The following is a 17,179-nucleotide window of genomic DNA, read 5'->3' on the forward strand; positions in this document are numbered from 1 at the left end:
ATGACACCTCTGCAAAGAAGCAAATGCTCTGAGCAGCTCTGGCTTCATAGTGGAAGTTGCACAATAGTTGCAAAGAGGGAGTGATTTGGTTTGTTCTTTTACTGTGTTCCTACCAAAGACTTCCACTGTTTCTATCTCAAATACTTAAAATCTTATTTATGGGCCCAGAGAAATCCCCACCTTCCACGTAAAAGCAAGGAATTTTGTTACTGTAAGTGAAATCTTGAGTCAAATTGTTAGTGTGGATCTAACTGCTGCCGAAAAAATAACCTTGCAGTTAAAACTGTGATGCACACACCTGCCTGTCCCTGGCTCTTTTTCTGGGTGCTGTGTTCCCCTGGCTCATCTAGAGCCATAGCAGTGCTGGAATCCCTTGCCAGGAGGACTAAAAACTCATTTTGTGTTGCTTGGTTTTTCTTTCATTCTCCCTCTAGGATACATTCTGTATGGGTTTTATTTGTTTGCCAAGATACTGTTAAACCTTTCTCTTCCTTCACCCACCCACAGCACTGGGTTACATCCAAATTATTTTATGTGTGTTTTGCACGTGTTAGGTGCTATTTCTTTCTTCACTTTGTTACCCCTAACTGTGGTTCTGTCTGGCTGCAGGTGTGTATATTTTTGTTTGTGTTTAAGCTGAGCACGGGTGAGTTGTTTCCAGCTTTGGGTCTGGCATTGGCACAGCTCTGCAGGGCTGGGGTGTCCCAGAGCTGCTGATTTAGCACCTCCATCTCCCTGGAAAGAGCAGCTTAGAGCTCTGCTGGGAGCTTGGGGCTTCCCTGTGTCCAGCTGGAGACTGTTTCCATCACATTTCAAGCATCATTTGAGGGTTGAATCATGATCACTCCCTGGTTCTGCTTTGCCTCTTGCTCTAAGTGTGACTCCATCTGAAGATTTTGCTTCTACAGCAGGTATCTTGGGTTTTAAGTTTTTCTGTTCTGTGTTGGTGAGCAGCTCTTAGTTTTATATTAAGTGTCACTGGGATCTTTGCACAGGGTGGTGGAGGCAAAACAATCCTATTCCAGCTGGGGACTCAAGGACAATCTCCTCAAACTTCAGGCCCAAAGCATGAGCAATGTGAGAAGAGGAGGGTGGGCAGGCAAGCAAGGGGATGAAACTTCATCATTGAAGCTGTTAATTGGGCAGTTAACTCCTGCATGCAAATGGACTAAAACCTATAAAAATGTGAGATCTCATGACCAATCCCTCCTGTGCTCCCACCTTGGAGCCCCCAGGGCAGAGCCAGGACTGTGCCTCTGGTACTGCCAGGGTGAGGCCTCTGAAGGCACCTCAGTAAATATCAATAAACCTGCACTTTATTGCTCTGAACTCCTTCCAGCCTCTGCTCCAGCTCCTTGAGGCATCACAGGTTTTATGCTTGCCTGATGCTATTTTGGTTTAATCTATTTTTTCTTCAGCTGTATGTTTCTATAATTATTGCTTGTGTTCCTGTAGTCTGTTGGAAACAACTTTAATTTTCAACAGAAATAGTATTACTGTAATTGCTGGTTTAGTTTGTTAGACTGTATGGGCTTCTCCCACATAAAGGAAAAAAAATAATCTGGGGGTGCTGAAGCCCTGGCACAGGTGCCCAGAGCAGCTGGGGCTGCCCCTGGATCCCTGGCAGTGCCCAAGGCCAGGCTGGACATTGGGGCTTGGAGCAGTGGGAGGTGTCCCTGACATGGCAGGGGGGTTGGAACAGGATGGGCTTTAAGGTTCTTTCCAAGCCACACCATTTTATGGTTCTATGAAATTAAAGTGTTAATTACTCCACTGATTATGATTCCAGTTAGCAAGTTTGGCAATTTTAAATTGGTTTTTTAAGTTGGTTTTTTTTTCAGTGTTGTAGTCTAGCTTTTTCATTGTTTGACTTCAATGACAAAACCTATTCTGAAGTGGCTATAGGTAAAAATTGCAGCTATGGCAGAGCAATTACATAAATAAAGTAATGTGATTTGTAATTATAAACATCCCTCAGCTGGTTTCATTTCTGTGACTGTGTCCACACTGAGGGAAGGAAGTGTAGCTGTGTGCTTGGCATGACTGGGTTTGGTTTGGGATTTTTGTGCAGGAGGTGTTGTTCTAAACTTGTGTATATGCAATTACATATTGTATTTCATACAAATACAAAATGTGTTTATTAACTTACACTGATGGAAGTAACACAAGAGAACTGGGCAAGGAGGGAAGGGTGGGGTCAATCTCATTTCATGACCAGCCTGAAGTCCAGTCCCTGTGCTGGGAAGTTTGCCTTGAGCTTTCTTTGTAGGTGAATATTAGTTTCTCAAAGTCTCTATAAACACCTAGGAATGCAAAGAAATTGGATCTAGAACTGCTGATTTAGCTGTACAGTTACTGAAAATAGCACATGGCATTTCACCTCCTGACTTGGTCTCCCCAGGGAGCATTCCAAGAGTGAGATCACCAGGAGAAGTTTTTGAGGATGATTTCTCCACTCCTAGGGGTTGTATGTGTTCCCCACTGAACAGGTCATCTGCTTTCTCTGGGATGTTCAGCCATGAGTGTGCTTACTCAGGCCTGACTGCATGCTTGCATATGTGCACACAAAATAATACCAAGTGCTACCTTTCTTTGTCAGAGATGTTTTACTCAGTATAGCAAAAATGATCTTTTCCAGTTGGCCATGATGCCTTGGAGGGGCTGCCTAGAGCAGAGGCTGGACAAGATCCAGAGAATAAAGTGGGGATTTATTGAAGGCCTCAGACAGCCACACCTTGGGCTGTCACAGCCTCTCAGGGGCTACATCCAAGCTGGACAATGGGCACCAGTTTTTCAGACAATTGTAAGTTTGTCTGAACACATATCAGGGGTAAATTCTGCAATTACAGCCTCAGCTAATGAAGTCATTTACCCCCAGTTTGCTCCCCCAATTCACTTTTTTGTACTTTCTGGGTCCTGAGGCTGTGGGCTGCCCTTGGTTCCCAGGCCCAGAGGGATTGTGTTGTCTGACCAAAATGTGAGGACAGTAACTCACACTCTGTGTGGAGTTTGCAGTGATGCACTGATGCAGCACAGGATCTGAAAACACAAAAGCTGCAATCCTGAGGCACCAGCAGCATGAGGGAAGATCTGTCCTATCAGAAGCACACAGGAATCAAGCTCAGAGGGCAGGGCCCCTTTGCCACAAGGTGAGTCAGGGGTTTGCAGTGTCCTGCTGCCAGCACATTGTAACACCACGGGCAGGGGCTGAAGCCTGCAGAGCTGCTGTGTGTGACAGAACACTTGCAACAGATCCAGGACCTCTGCTTGGCTCTACAAAACAACATGTGTGTAGCTCGCAACACAGCCTGGAATTCAAGTGTACCTGTGGTAATTTTTGAGGATGCATGCTGTGGTATTTTCAGGGTTCCCCAGATGGAGGAGGAATTGAGAACCTGACTCCATGTTCACAGAAGGCTAATTTATGATTTTATGATATTATATAAAGAATACTATACTAAAACTATACTAAAGAATACAGAAGGCTTAACAAGATGCTCATGAAAAACTCGTGACTCTCTCCTCAGAGTCTGACACAGCTGATGGTGATTGGTCATTAAGTAAAAACAATTCACATGGAACCAATCACCTTTTGATAAACAATGTCCATACCACATTCCAAAGCAGCAAAACGCAGGAGAAGCAAATGAGATAAGAATTGTTTTCCTTTTTCTCTGAGGCTTCTCAGCTTCCCAGGAGAAGAATCCTGGGCAAGGAGACTTTTCCAAAAAATATAACAGTGACAGTATACTGTCCTGGTTTTTGTGCCGTTTTTTGGGGTGTTTTTTTTTTTGTTGTTTTTTGTTTTTTTGCTAAAGCAGCAACTCAGATGAGCAAAATTTGAGATATTCACAATTTTTTAACTTGCTTTTGTTCAGTAATATAGAATGCTAGACAAATGGCCTTGATTCAACGTGCTAAAAATAAGTATTTAATTATTCCTGTGAGGCAGTTGAACTGGGGAGTTACTGAAACAAAGATAATCTTGTAGAACAAATGCATGGAATTATCAAGGAAAGATTCCCATTCATTTCCTATATCTCTTGCTAATGGAATACCCATCCAGTAAGGATTTCAGACTTCTTGGCCTAGCTTGAAGTAGATTGTAGCTTAGACATTTTGCAAGACCACAGAACAATTTGAGAGGTTGAATTAGGAATATTCTTGGTTTGTCTTAGCGTTCCTCTGAACTCCAATACTCTCTTAACATGTGTTTCAAAAGCTTTGTTTGCTAAGCTACATTTCCGTCCATAACCTTCCCTGGGGAGATCACACCCCAGACAGAAATGCAGCATGGATACAGGATAATGTGCCTTGCAAGAAAGGAAAGGGCCAGACAGCCCAGTGGGGTTATCAAGAGCAGAATCAGGTGTGAATCACAGGAGAACAGGGGTTACATTGCTGAAAAAATTGCCCTGCAAGTGTCAGCATCAGGGGACAAGTGACTGCTCAGGCCACACACAGGTGTGTGGTGCCCTGGGATGTCCCCTGCTCTGTGCCCGAGTGCTCTGTCCCTAACTGCGGGTCCCCTGAGAGAAGCTGCAGCCAGCAACAGCTCAGTCCTGACTCTGTTCTCTGAGCTACTTGTCACTCTCATCATGTCTTCAGGGTCTTTCCTGTGGGAATCGGAATAAACTAAAACAAACCTGTCTCTTGGTCAAACCTGATTTTTCTCTGTGCAGGCTTCATTTGATGCTGTGGCCTCATGTCCTGCGTAGAGACCCCAGGCACAGGGTCTGTTCTCAAGAGATCCTGGCTTATTTTTGATCCATCCTTACCTTACCTCTTCCTTGGGGAGATTCCTAGTTGGTGTTTAATAAAAACACCCTCATTGTTAAATTTATTGACATCCCAGTAACTATGCAGCATCTGGTGAGGAAATTTGCAACAGAGAAATTGCACAGGTGAGCAGGCAGATCTGGCACTTGGAGCTGCACTGATAATGATGGAGGGACAGTGAGAATTTGGACCCAGAGATACCAACCAGAGTATCTCTGTGTGCAGAACATCTATTTTCCTTGCACTTGAGAGATTAGTTGCAAAAATACTTGTGACACATTTGTAAGCAGATGAGGCCATTAATTATAGCAGAGCATCTTGAGTGTTGTATTTAAGGAACTGCAGTTTAAAGCTTCTGCACTTTTAGCTGTGGCACAGCTGTGCTGGCAGGCTTTTGCTATTAATACACTACATTGTGAAACTTGCTCAGCTTTCTGAATTTAAGGAATCAGAGTGAGAGCTCTGCTGTTGGAGCAAGACTCTGTCTGAGGGGTCAGAGCCTGCTGGCTGTTGCAACAGGCCCACTGTGGTGAGAAAGACATTGTTCATCTTCAGCATCACACTATCTATGAATGCCTTTGCTTTTGACACTTCCAGATTTGTAACATAAGGAAAAGTAAATGTAGTCAAATCAAGGCTTATTTCTGATTCTTAATAAATTAACTTTCTGCTTAAATAGGGCAAATTGCTCAGGGATGGAATGACCTGAATAAATTCCTTTCAGAAGGCTCTTTTAATCTGTGGAGTGAGCTGGCAGTCCAGTTACATTTTTCTAGCAGAGATGGATTGTATTTGGATTCCATACTATGATATTCGGCTAGAAAAGAAAAAAAAAAACATGGGAAAGGTTTTAGTTTCCATACTGCCTAGTTGCTGCAGTCCTCACTGAAGGAGATAGGAATCAGCAAGGCTAGAAGACACGACCATTTATCAAGGTATGGGATTTTTCAAAGAGGGGGAAAGTTTCCAACTTGGTGCTTTTGAAGAACTCTGAAATCTTACCCTGAATCCCTAAATAATGCTATTTATTGAAACAAATCTGTATCTGTTCCATTTTATGCATGTAACACCTACCTGTGTGCATTTGAAGTTGATAAAGGGGGGGTTGTATGTAATTTTATGAGCATGGTTGCTAGAAAACTGTCTTTATCTCCTTTTTCACTTAGGCAGTGAAAATCAACAAAGTTCTTAACAAAATGCTCTTTGGGGTTTCAGATTTCTGGCTGGAAGAAACTTAAACACCCTTTCACTTCTTTGTAATAATTGAAATGTCTTGCAAACATCGCTGTCATCATGTTTCTTTGCAGAATGGGTAATCCATCCTTGGTTTAGTTTGCTAAAAAACATACAGCCTTTGAAAAGTCAGATATTTGTGTTTCTATCTTGACATTTCTCTCCTCAGCTTTTACAGGGAAAATGTGTCACTCATTTATTTGTGCAACAGAGTTGTACCTTTTGAAGTGCTTACTAAACTGACTGAAATGCTGGCAGTGGATGTAGCTGTTGTAGATGTTGCTGTCAATCCTCCCCTACCAGTCTCAACACTTTTTTTTTTTGGCAAACTGTAGGAGAGCTATCAGCATATGCTTGTAAACTGTGGGAATTTGATCATGCTCTGTGCTTAGTGAGTTTCTTTACACATGGATGGCCTGTGTTCTTTGGTGGGAATATGGAATATTCAAAGCTGTGCAAATCCAGTGGTGATTTTAAGGAACTACCTTGGGGTTGTTTTGTATTGGAGCCCTGGTTCCTGAGAATTTTAGACTTTCTGTGCTGACAGGCATTGACCCCCCAAGAGAACACTGATTTTGACCTGAAACTGTAGAGAAAGCTTCCAAAAATGAATGGTAGAACTAAAATTATAAGTGTATAGTTTGTATAGAAGTGTGTAGTATCACAGGGTGGAAAACTTTGAGTTTGAAGTTTTAGAATATAGTAATAAATAGAATATTAGGATATAGTAATATATAGAATATAGTAACAAAATAAGTTTTAAGGTAGGAGCTTCTTCACCTTCTTCATAAGTTTAAGTAGTATTGTATAATTAGATAAAAAGTCCACATTACAAGCCACAAGTAGTCAATTATTAAGTTAAAAATAAAAATAATTTAAGTGTCATTTCTTAATTAGGCAGCTTATCTTTAAAAAGCCTTATAGAAAGAAAAATATGTCTCCATTTTGTGGTTTGTTAGTAAAGTGCTGTAGAACTCACAGTTTAGTGAGAGGCTATAACATAAATAAAAATTAATAAACATCTAAATCCAAACAAGAAATACTATCTTGCACATTTAATTCACATCCCTAGCACAAGAAAGTAAAAACTCAACATTTAGTGAGGAGAAAAAACAAATAAACCCACAGTTTTCCACTTGTGTGTCTGAGGAAAGCATTCAGTTAAGTGTAATACTGAAAGCAGAAGATGCCCAAATGGTTGTTGATGTCATAAAAAGGATAGGAAATACAAAGTGTTCTTTTTTGCATTAACCGCTCCTGTTCTGGGTGGGAAAATTGTTATCTGTGGGCTGTGGTAGAGGAATTCTCAGTAAGCCCTGCCACATGCTTGTTAACAATAATCAAGTATTGCTCTGTAGATCGCCAGTGGAGTCATATGTGGGAGTTATTCAAAATAAACCAAACAGCCCCCGTGTCCATTAATGCATTTCAGCTTGAAAAGAGAATTCCTTGTGGTGGTGAACCTTGGGCATGCCTGGCTGAGTGCCATTCCACACAGGTGTGCTTTCATGTCCTCCTCATCCTGTAGGCTATAATGAGCTTGCAGGACCTGGGTCTCCTGTGCCTGGGGAAGGATAACTTGCAGCCTTTTTTCATCTCTTATGAGAGAATAGGATCCTGTCCTTTAAAGATTTTGTTTGGCTTTGAGGTAAACCTTTAACTTCCTTTTCCCCCAATGATTATCAAAGAGAGAGAATATTGTGTTTGCTGGGAGTGTCCCAACAAAGGCAGGAATGATGGGTCTGACTCCGTGTTCTCAGAAGGCTAATTTATTATTTTATAATACTTTATTATATTAAACAACACTAAACTATACTAAAGAATACAGAAAGGATACTTACAGAAGGCTAAAAAGATAGTAATGAAAACTCCTGACTCTCTCCAGAGCCCTGACACAGCTTGGCCCTTATTGGCAAAGAGTGAAAACAACTCCCAGCAGAATCCAATGGAACAATCACCTGTGGGTGAACAATCTCCAAACACATTCCACATGAGCACAACACAGGAGAAGCAAATGAGATCAGAATTGTTTTCCTTTTTCTCTGAGGCTTCCCAGCTTCCCAGGAGAAAACCCTGGGTGAAGGGATTTTTCAGAGAATGTGAATGGCACAAGAGAATGTGCCGCATACAGTGTGAGTACTGACAGAAACTTGAGTGACTGGGGTTGGCTGAGGGGTTTGTGGTGACTTCAGAGGCTGAGTCTGTGCTCAGCACAGGCATGGCCGGGGCAGTGAAGGAGCCGAGTGTGCCTGTGCCAACTAAAAATCACCAGAGCTAGGAAATGACAGGCCTGGAGGCCAAGCACTGCCACTGAGGCTTGGAAAGTCCTGTAAATATTGGTGTTTCAATAGACAGGAGGAACATGATACTGGTGCTTTTGGGCTGGGGCTAGTTTCAAAACCAGGTGTTTCTAAAATGTGGGAATGCTTAGCAATGAATTGTTTTTGAGTATTTGGGGTTTTTTTCCCCTAAGATATACCCATTCTTGCCAGAAAAAATATTTTGTTTCAAATGGAAACAGGAGTTGGAGGACAGAAGAGGAAGAGAACAGCAGGGATGGAAAGCAAATTGGTAAATTCATCCTGCTGTTGTATTTATGGTGTGTGGTGGGCCCTATGGAGCCTGATTAGCACATTCCCAGCAGCCAGAGCTGTTTGCACAGTGGGAGCAATGGCAGGATTAACCTGAGCTCACTGTGGATGCAGAGTGCTGAAAAAGCCTGAGCAGGGGGCAATCATCAAGCTGTGTTTAATGAATCTGGTAGTGGTCACTCTCTTGCAGGGAGATCAAAAACAGAAGCAAAGAGCTGCTGCTTTTCAAGGAGCATCGGATTGAACTTTGATTTAGCAGAAAGAAAAACATTAATTACATCACCTTTATGCTGATGTTATGTATTTCAGTCCCTGGTTAAAAAAAAACCCAAAAAACAAGCTACAAGCAGGGTAAGAAATATTAATACTGGAAATAGAGACTGTAATTACTGGAGGAGTGAGGGTATTGCATATCCTTTCTCTGGGGTGGGAACTAACTATCATGAAGAGTTGATGAAAAAAGGATTTAGGTGTATTTTTCATGGTAGACACAGGGACATCCTGCAGAATCCTCTGTAGCACTTTGTTCTTTTTGGATATGGTTATACTGGGAGGGAACAGAAGCTGAAGAATGGAAGGGTTATCTGAAAATCACCCCCTCTGCATGTGTCAGGAACACCAATTGAAAAAATAGCTCTGTAAAATATTGCTTTACTAAAGGTTCATTTTAGGTTAATGAAGTCAGTTGTTACTCAGCACATGGAGAACACCAGCTCAGAAAATTGAGTCATGATTGATCTAAGCTGTGTGTTAATTTTACCATACTATTGTCATTCCTCCTGCCAGTGTCCTGAACACAATTACGTGTACTCAGATCCTATTTTAGGACTGCTCTTGGAAATGAGTCAGAACAAATGGCTGGAACATTTATTTTTTTTTTAAGAGAAGTATTGTAAGCCCTTTAAAAGCATGTCTGTAATAATCAGTAGGAACACTTCTGTTCCTTTAGCCATTGATTAAAGGAGGCTAGGCTGAAACACTAGTGCAGGCACTAAATTGTGAATTTCCTGCAGGATATTGGGCATAAATGGCAACCAGGGAAGCAGTGCAGTGGCTCTTTGCAGGGGGGCAAATCACAGTGTTTCTGTGATAAATGGCAACACCAACAGTGATGTATTTCACCTGTGTCAAAGTGCTGGGAGAACTGATGGTGCCTGGGAAGGGCTCAGGAGCCCTTGTGGCCCAGGTTTATCTGGTACCTGGGTCTGCAGGGTGACGTGTTGTGTGATGAGTTGTGGGATCTCAGCACCTCAGGATGAAGGTGCACAGTGACCGAGACCACCCTTGGGGGGCTCGGGAGTCCTGGAATGTTGCCAGAAGTGTCTGGTGGCTGGACTTTGATCCTGCACGGGAGACAACACCTGTATGAGGATGGGAGGATTTCACTGGGGTGAATGGTGAAGGGATAAGTTAGTTAGAGTATAATACACAGGGTTTAGGATTTCTGTACGGGGGGGTCTAGAAAAGTAAGATGGAGGAATTGGGGCGTGTCCTGTCCTTCTTCTTCTTCTTCTTGGCCTCCATCTTCTGTGGTGATGGTGGCACTTTGGGATTGGTCTTTACTAGAAGTGCACCGGTTAATAAGAGTAGAAGGTATTGGAGAAAAATCATAAATATTGTACACGTAACTTCGGGTATAAAGATAAGTGACCGCCCCGGAGGCTCGGGAGTGTGCCCATGGCTGACTTGCTGTGCAGACCTCTGTTGGGCTGAAAGAAAATATTTTAGATAAACAATTAATAAACACCGAGACCGAAACAAGATCAGAAGTCTCTCCTCGTCCTTTGAAGCGCGGGCTGTCCAAGGCCACTCTGGGCCTTTCCAGGTCTTTGAAACAGCCGAGAAACCGAGCAAGTGGCATCCCTGAGCTATCTCCGGACATAAATCAGCCAGCAGGAGAAACAGAAAACCAACAAGCATAAATCAAAAATAAATCAACCTAAATCAGTCAGCGTCAAAGAGAAACAACATGAAAATCTACAATGAGTGACTGGGAGCTGAGTGCCATTCTCCTGCATGATGAGACTGTGGTTTAGGTGCACTCTTCTGAGGCTGTGGTTAGGTGTGTTTTTGATCTGACAGAGCTGGGGCTGTGTAAATCCAGCAGATGAAGGCCTGGAGAGGGAGTATTGCTGCCCAGCCCAAGGTGAGCTCAACAGGACTTTGTAAAACCAGGACTGTGACCTGCGCCTTGGGCAGGGCTCCCTCCCTTCAGCAAGGCACGGGCTGCACTGCAGAGCTAGGCACTTCATTCATTGCACTGCTAAATCTGCATGGGCTGTATCGAGAGCCTGCTTCATTACACTTTGTCTTTCCTAAGAAATTTCACTTTATTTCAAGGAACAATCTCTGTTTATTAGATTATGCAAATAGGAGAGTCACTCTGTGCTTCCCATAGAGCTTTCATCACAATATTCCAGTGATAGAAGAGATTGTATCCTGTCTCAGAGGTGCACCTTTGGCAATTTCTATTAAGCCAATAGATATTTTTATGAATAGTGAAGATGATAACATATCCTGGTTATGAATGAATATAATATCAGTGGAAAAAAACCCCACGACCTCTTTGCAAAGGAAGATGAAGTATTGTTGTTCTGTTAGAGCTCTTTGAAAGAGCACGTTGAGAAAAAAGATCTTCTTGATGTGGTGTTTGTATTTCCAAAAGCTTGAAAAAGGTCTCTTTCACTGAAGGCTTCTAAAGCATCCAGGCTATTACAAAATAAGAATTTATAGAATAATGTCGTCTAGATATCCATTTTAAATAAACAGGTTAACTCCTCCAGAGAGTTACAGTTATTACTGACCAGATTTCATTACTAGTGGAACTAAGGGTTACAGCATTCACCATGCTCATAACTGACCTGGAAAATTTACTGAGTTATCCCAGAGTGTTGAAATGACACTGATGCTGTGAGTGTCAAGAATTGTAGAAAACACCATGAAGGAAAAATACAATGCCAGATGAAACTCAAAACTGGAGTTTCATCTTTTCAAAACTGGAATTTCATCTTTTCATCTTATGTCCTGGCTAGCTGCATGCGTTGATGGGTTTTAAATCGGCCATTGTTGCTTGTGAAAGAGATTTTTAAATTTGGGGTAATTCTTAAACAAAGAGTGTCCACTGATGTCTGAGTCCTCCAAAGGCTGAGAGGTGGCGAAATGGCAGAGTGGTGCTCCTGTGTGGGAGTGCTGATCCAACCCAGAGCAGGCAGGGCTGGCTTGGTGCTGATGCCTTGTGCAGGCTGACCTAGAGCACAGATCAGACAGAGCTAAAGAATAAAGCAGGGATTTATTAAAGGCTTCAATGGATCCACCTTGGGCAGCGCAAGAGCCCAGCCAGGGCTGCACCCAAGATGAACCAAAATGGGCACAAAATGCACAACTGGGCACGGGGTCTGTCCCTGTGATCAGCTCTGCTCCATTTGCACCTTGCAGTTCATTGTCCCATTCCAGCTTTAGCCCAGGCAGTCCCACCCTGCTTGTTTTTCTCTCTCCAGCCCACGGTGTTTGTGCTCCTGGGCTGAGATTTGGATCATTTGTCCTTGGTGCCCAGCTGGAGCAGGAATTGTTTTGTCTCCCTGCTCTGTGCACAGAGCTCACCATCCCCTAACATGAACCCAGACCCACACACTAAAGCAGCACAGGATCTGAAAAACAGAAAAACTAAAACCTGAGGCATCAGTGCCTCCTGCTGACCTTGTGCACAGCATCCTCCTCCTCTCCCCAGCACTCACACTGGAGCTCTTTGGGTATTTCCCAGCAGCTGGGAGTGCCCCCACAGCAGGCTGGTGCAGTGTGCTCTGCGTCACTGCTTCACACCTTTCTGACTTTTCTCTGCCCCCTTTGCTTTTTGTCAGCTGTAGAAGTCGCTGCTTTTCGTCGCTGTCAGTGTGAGCTCCAGTGCATGAGTGAGTTCCTGCAGGGCAGGAGGACAAGAGGCTCTCGTTGGCTTTAGGACACCTTTAGTGATCATTGGTGATCAGCTGCTGAGTGTCCTAATTCATAAATACTGCACAGATTGCTTCCAGAACTTTCCCCATGGAGCTCTTTGGTAAATCCCATGGGTGCTTTATCATTACATATCAACATTAAAATGCATTGGGCCAGCTTTTAATTTAGCTTTATTTTGTATTATATGATGATCACAATCTCCTACTGGATCTTTAAGTACCTGTGCCTGGAGCTAAATTTATATCAGTATCTGGGTTCTGCAGAGCAATAGCAGTCATGTGCCAAAACTAGAACTCATCTGACATCCTCTCAAAAATTTTGAGCAGCAAATCAGTGGCAACCTTTAACTTCTGCTTGTAAGATAGACTTCTTTTTTTTCCTTGCTTCAATGAGTCTTATTAAATTATTTCTCCACAGTGTTAGTGATCAAACCAGCAGTGTTAATAATGCATTACATAAGGAGAAGTAGTTTCAAGGATCTATTTTTCATGTGTAATTGATATTACAAGAGTGACAAACCTCTTCTTTTTCAGGTTATCTTGCCATTTATGAGCAGGAGGAGGGAGGTTTCTCAGTAGCATTATCTACCCAATGGCCTAATGCATGCAGCAATTACTAGAATGACCCGTATTTTGCTTATACTTTGCCTTCAAAAAGCTCTGTATGGTCTTTAGATGCAATTTGGGACTGTTCAGCATGTGTTATTCTGAACACTCCTGGAGGGTGGGCTCTCCATCACCTGGTACATTGATCAAGTTGATTTCCTCTCCCCTATCCCTGGCTACAGCAAATTAAAAATGTCCCTGGTTTAGCACAGTGATGTGCTTGATCCTCTTGCCTGGAAGTGTCTTTCATGCTTTCAAAATCCCTGGGTTCAAATGAAACCCACTGAATTGCACAGCATTGTTTCTGTGCTTGCAGATTAATATTTGGATTTCTGATCAGCTAGAATTTAGAAGTTTCTCAAGATACCTTAATACTTGCTTACAGTTAAGCATTTCTGTAAACAGTTCCAGCAAATCCAGTAATCATTTCCAAAATACAAAAGAGTAATGCAGCTAAGCTGAGCTCCCCATCTCCATCTTCTGTACAGATTCAGCTTTCTTGGGGATGTTGTACCTGGTGACATTTTAACAAGGTGGAGGAGACTGGAGAGTCTGGGAACACCTCATTGCTGCCCTCAGAAAGGTCCTCTCTAATCTGAGGTAAATGATGAAATAACAGGGAGAAAAAGTGAGTTTGTGTTACACCAACAAGACATAGCTGTGTGCGGGTTTAGATACATTCCTCAAAGTATTATTGCAGAGCAGTTTTATATTTCCCATGTTTCTGCCTTATGCTTCTTTCTGTGGTGCATATTTGATGTTGGGAAGAATCAGATGTTTCAAATTATTAGTAAACAAAGAGAGGATGGGATTTATTATCTGCCAGCCCCTCCAAAAACTCAGCACTGCTCATGGAACAGAAATTCTCTCCGAAGATGAGAGCAGCCTCTGGAAGGGGCACCATGGTACAGGTGGAAGAGGGGAAAGCTCATTTACCTGAGAGGAAGGGACAGGATTGGGGTCCAAAGTTGTCATGAATTCACAAATGAATCGAGGGGGAGGTGCCTCTTTCCAGCTTGTGTTTCAATAAACATGTTTAGACTCGGGAAAACCCTCTGCAAGAAGAATATGAAAGCAAATTGTTTCCATGTTTAGGTCAGTTGTTGACTCCAGAGAAGCTATCCATCCTCAGGCACGGATGTCCTGAAAGCAGGGCAGGAGGAGAGGAAGGTGGAGGTGTCTTCCTTCTCCTTAACCCCAGGCCATGGATGCTGTGTGGAGGTGAATTAGTGTTGGAGTCCTGGATGCTGAGCATTTTAAACTTTCTGTGCTGCCAGGCACTGACCCCCGAGAGAACACTGCACTGACCTGAGGCCGTGGAGAAGCTTCCAAAATGGAATGGCAGAACTGGGATTGTGGCTGTGGAGTTTGAATAGAAGTGTGTGGTATGACAGGGTGGGAAACTCAGAGTTTAAGGGTTTAGAGTACAGTAATATATATTAAGCAAGATGGAGGTTTTAGGGCAGAGGCTGGTCCTTGTTCTTCACCTTTTTCTCCATGGGTTTGGGTGGTTTTGTGTAATTGGATAAAAAAGTTCACATTGCAGCACATGAGTGATTAGTTATTTGGTTAAAAGTGAAAATAAATTAGGTGTCATTTCTTAATTGGATAATTTATCCTTAAAAGGCCTTGTAGAGAAAGGTAGTGAGCCATCTTGTAGCTTGTTAGTAGAATGCTGTAGAACTCAAGACATCTAACACTGTAACATTGATAAGAAATAATAACCATCTGAGTCTGAACACTAAATACCATCTCGAATCCTTCAATCCTGACCCTTACAGAGGCAGAAAAGAAGCCAAGAACCACAAGAACCAGCCACTTAGAATCATTTAATGTTATTCCTGCTTGCAACAGTGCTAGAGGGATAATAGTTTAGACCCCTCTTGGCAGAGCATGTTTGCCTTTGCATGTGGTGGTTACCAGACTGTTTGTGGGTGACAGCCTGCAGATTTGGGGATTTCTTTTTATCTGGAGATGTCAAATTTTCCATATTGGGCTTATGCAGTATGGTGGGGTTATGCCACTGTGAGTTGAAGCTTGGTTTCCATGCTATTGGAAACAGTAGGTCAAGGTGAGTGCAGTAAAATAGATAAATGTGGAGAAATTTCAAATAAAACCAAACCCCAAACTACAAACAATTAGTCTTAAACTTAGGAAGGATTTAATTTCTATCATTAATAGAGGTCTTACATCAGTCCAAGCCATTGGAAGTTAATAAATCAGTTGTGTCCACATCCTGCCCCTTCAGGAAGAGCAAAGTCTGGTAGCTGCCTTTTCCTTGCCAAGGAGATATCTGGATGCAGCAGATGAGGATGATGTTGCACAGATCATTATTAGCAACCTAGTTGAAGAAAATTGTCACTAAAGTTAAAGAAACAGTTTAGATACCTAATAGTTCATTATATTGCATGTATTCATTACATGATAATTACTTTAACTTTCAATATGAAAGGTAGCACTGAAGGATGTTTACCTAAAGTGCTTCTAACAAGGCTTGGTCTTACCAGGAATTTGTCTTTTTCTTTGTTTCTGTTTTCAAGCAATTCAAGATTATTTTTTAAGGAAACAAGGCAGAAGAAAGAGAAAAATTATTCCTACTTCATGCTGTTTCAGTTGAAATACATCTTTATTTCTTTAGTGAAGGAACTTTATGCAAATAAGAACTACCAGCAATATAGCAGCCAAAATAAAACAGCAAGCACAAAGTCAGGTAGGAAAGTTGTAAAACAGTGTTCCATTGCTGAATGTTAAATATTCATATAAACATTGTAAAAACTTCAGGAAGACTTTATGGGGCCGTAGATGCACAGTGTAAAATCATTTGAGCTCTGCTATGAAACCAAAGCAATTGTTCAACACATTCTTATCACTCCAAGCCGAGAGTGAGGATCTTAAGGGAGGGCAGTACTTAAACTACTGCATATATGTAATTTATCTCCTAAACTGCACGTGTCCTGCTGCTCTCCCTATTGCCCCTCTGCACAGGCAGTGATGGAGTGCACAGAGCATTGATGGCACCAATAAATGTGTGCAAACATACATCAGGGAGTGGATGAAGGAGACAGTTGTTTCTCCCCAGTGTGCTGTTACTGCCCTGGCTCTGTGCCACAAGAAGAATTTAAAAAGCTCTCAAACAGGACTGCACAGGCAAAAAAATTGCAAGACTGCCTGCAAAATATGTGAGGAAAAGGAAGATTTAATCATAATAACAGAAAAAAGGGCTTAGCATTAATCCACAGATTTTTCCTTGTATTAGATTCTCTTTTTTTTAATGGTTGAAAGGCATTAGTAGAAAAGAAGGCTTTAAGAAATACCTCAGTGGAAGAATTAGTCAAATCTAAAATGTTTAAAGAGCTGGCCTTATTCTGTAATGGCACTGTGCTTCTGTTTCTGGGAGCAGATGTGTCTAGTCCTGAACAGCAGGGAATGATTTGTTACCTGGTGGTTCACATGCCTTGGGTGAACATTGCTCGCAAACCCACAGGAAGGAATTGCTGAAAAATGTTCTGACAGAAATGAGAACCTTTATGTGTTCAGGTATGTTTTGGGCTTTCTCCCACTGAGTAATCTTTTATTCTGCAAACAATCTCACTGAAATAGATGGGATTGTTCTACAGGAAAAACAACTCAATAGGAGTGAGAGTGGCAGAACCAGGCTCTGCAGCAGATGAATGAGATGTTAGAAATGAAAGATTCCTGTTAAGTAGTCTCAAGATCAAATTCTTTTTATCAACATGTTAATCTGCTCATCATCTTATGCAGATGAGTGGGAGGGAAGACCAGCAATGGGCTGACCTGTAGCACCTTCTGTTTTTTACCACAGAATCAGATGGCAGATCTAGGTGGCCTGAGTTTACTGAGTAAGGTTGCCTGTAATCTGGATGCAAACACAGAGAGATGTCAATTTTATAAGAAGGATACTGTAGAAGCTTGAATTTTAACTTTCCAAAACTTCAGGAATTTCTGGTGAAAAAATCAGCTTAAGGTAGAAAAATTTTCCAGAGAGAAATTGTGTGGGTG

The sequence above is a fragment of the Melospiza melodia genome, chromosome 12, assembly GCF_035770615.1.
Source record: "Melospiza melodia melodia isolate bMelMel2 chromosome 12, bMelMel2.pri, whole genome shotgun sequence".
Classification (NCBI taxonomy): domain Eukaryota; kingdom Metazoa; phylum Chordata; class Aves; order Passeriformes; family Passerellidae; genus Melospiza; species Melospiza melodia.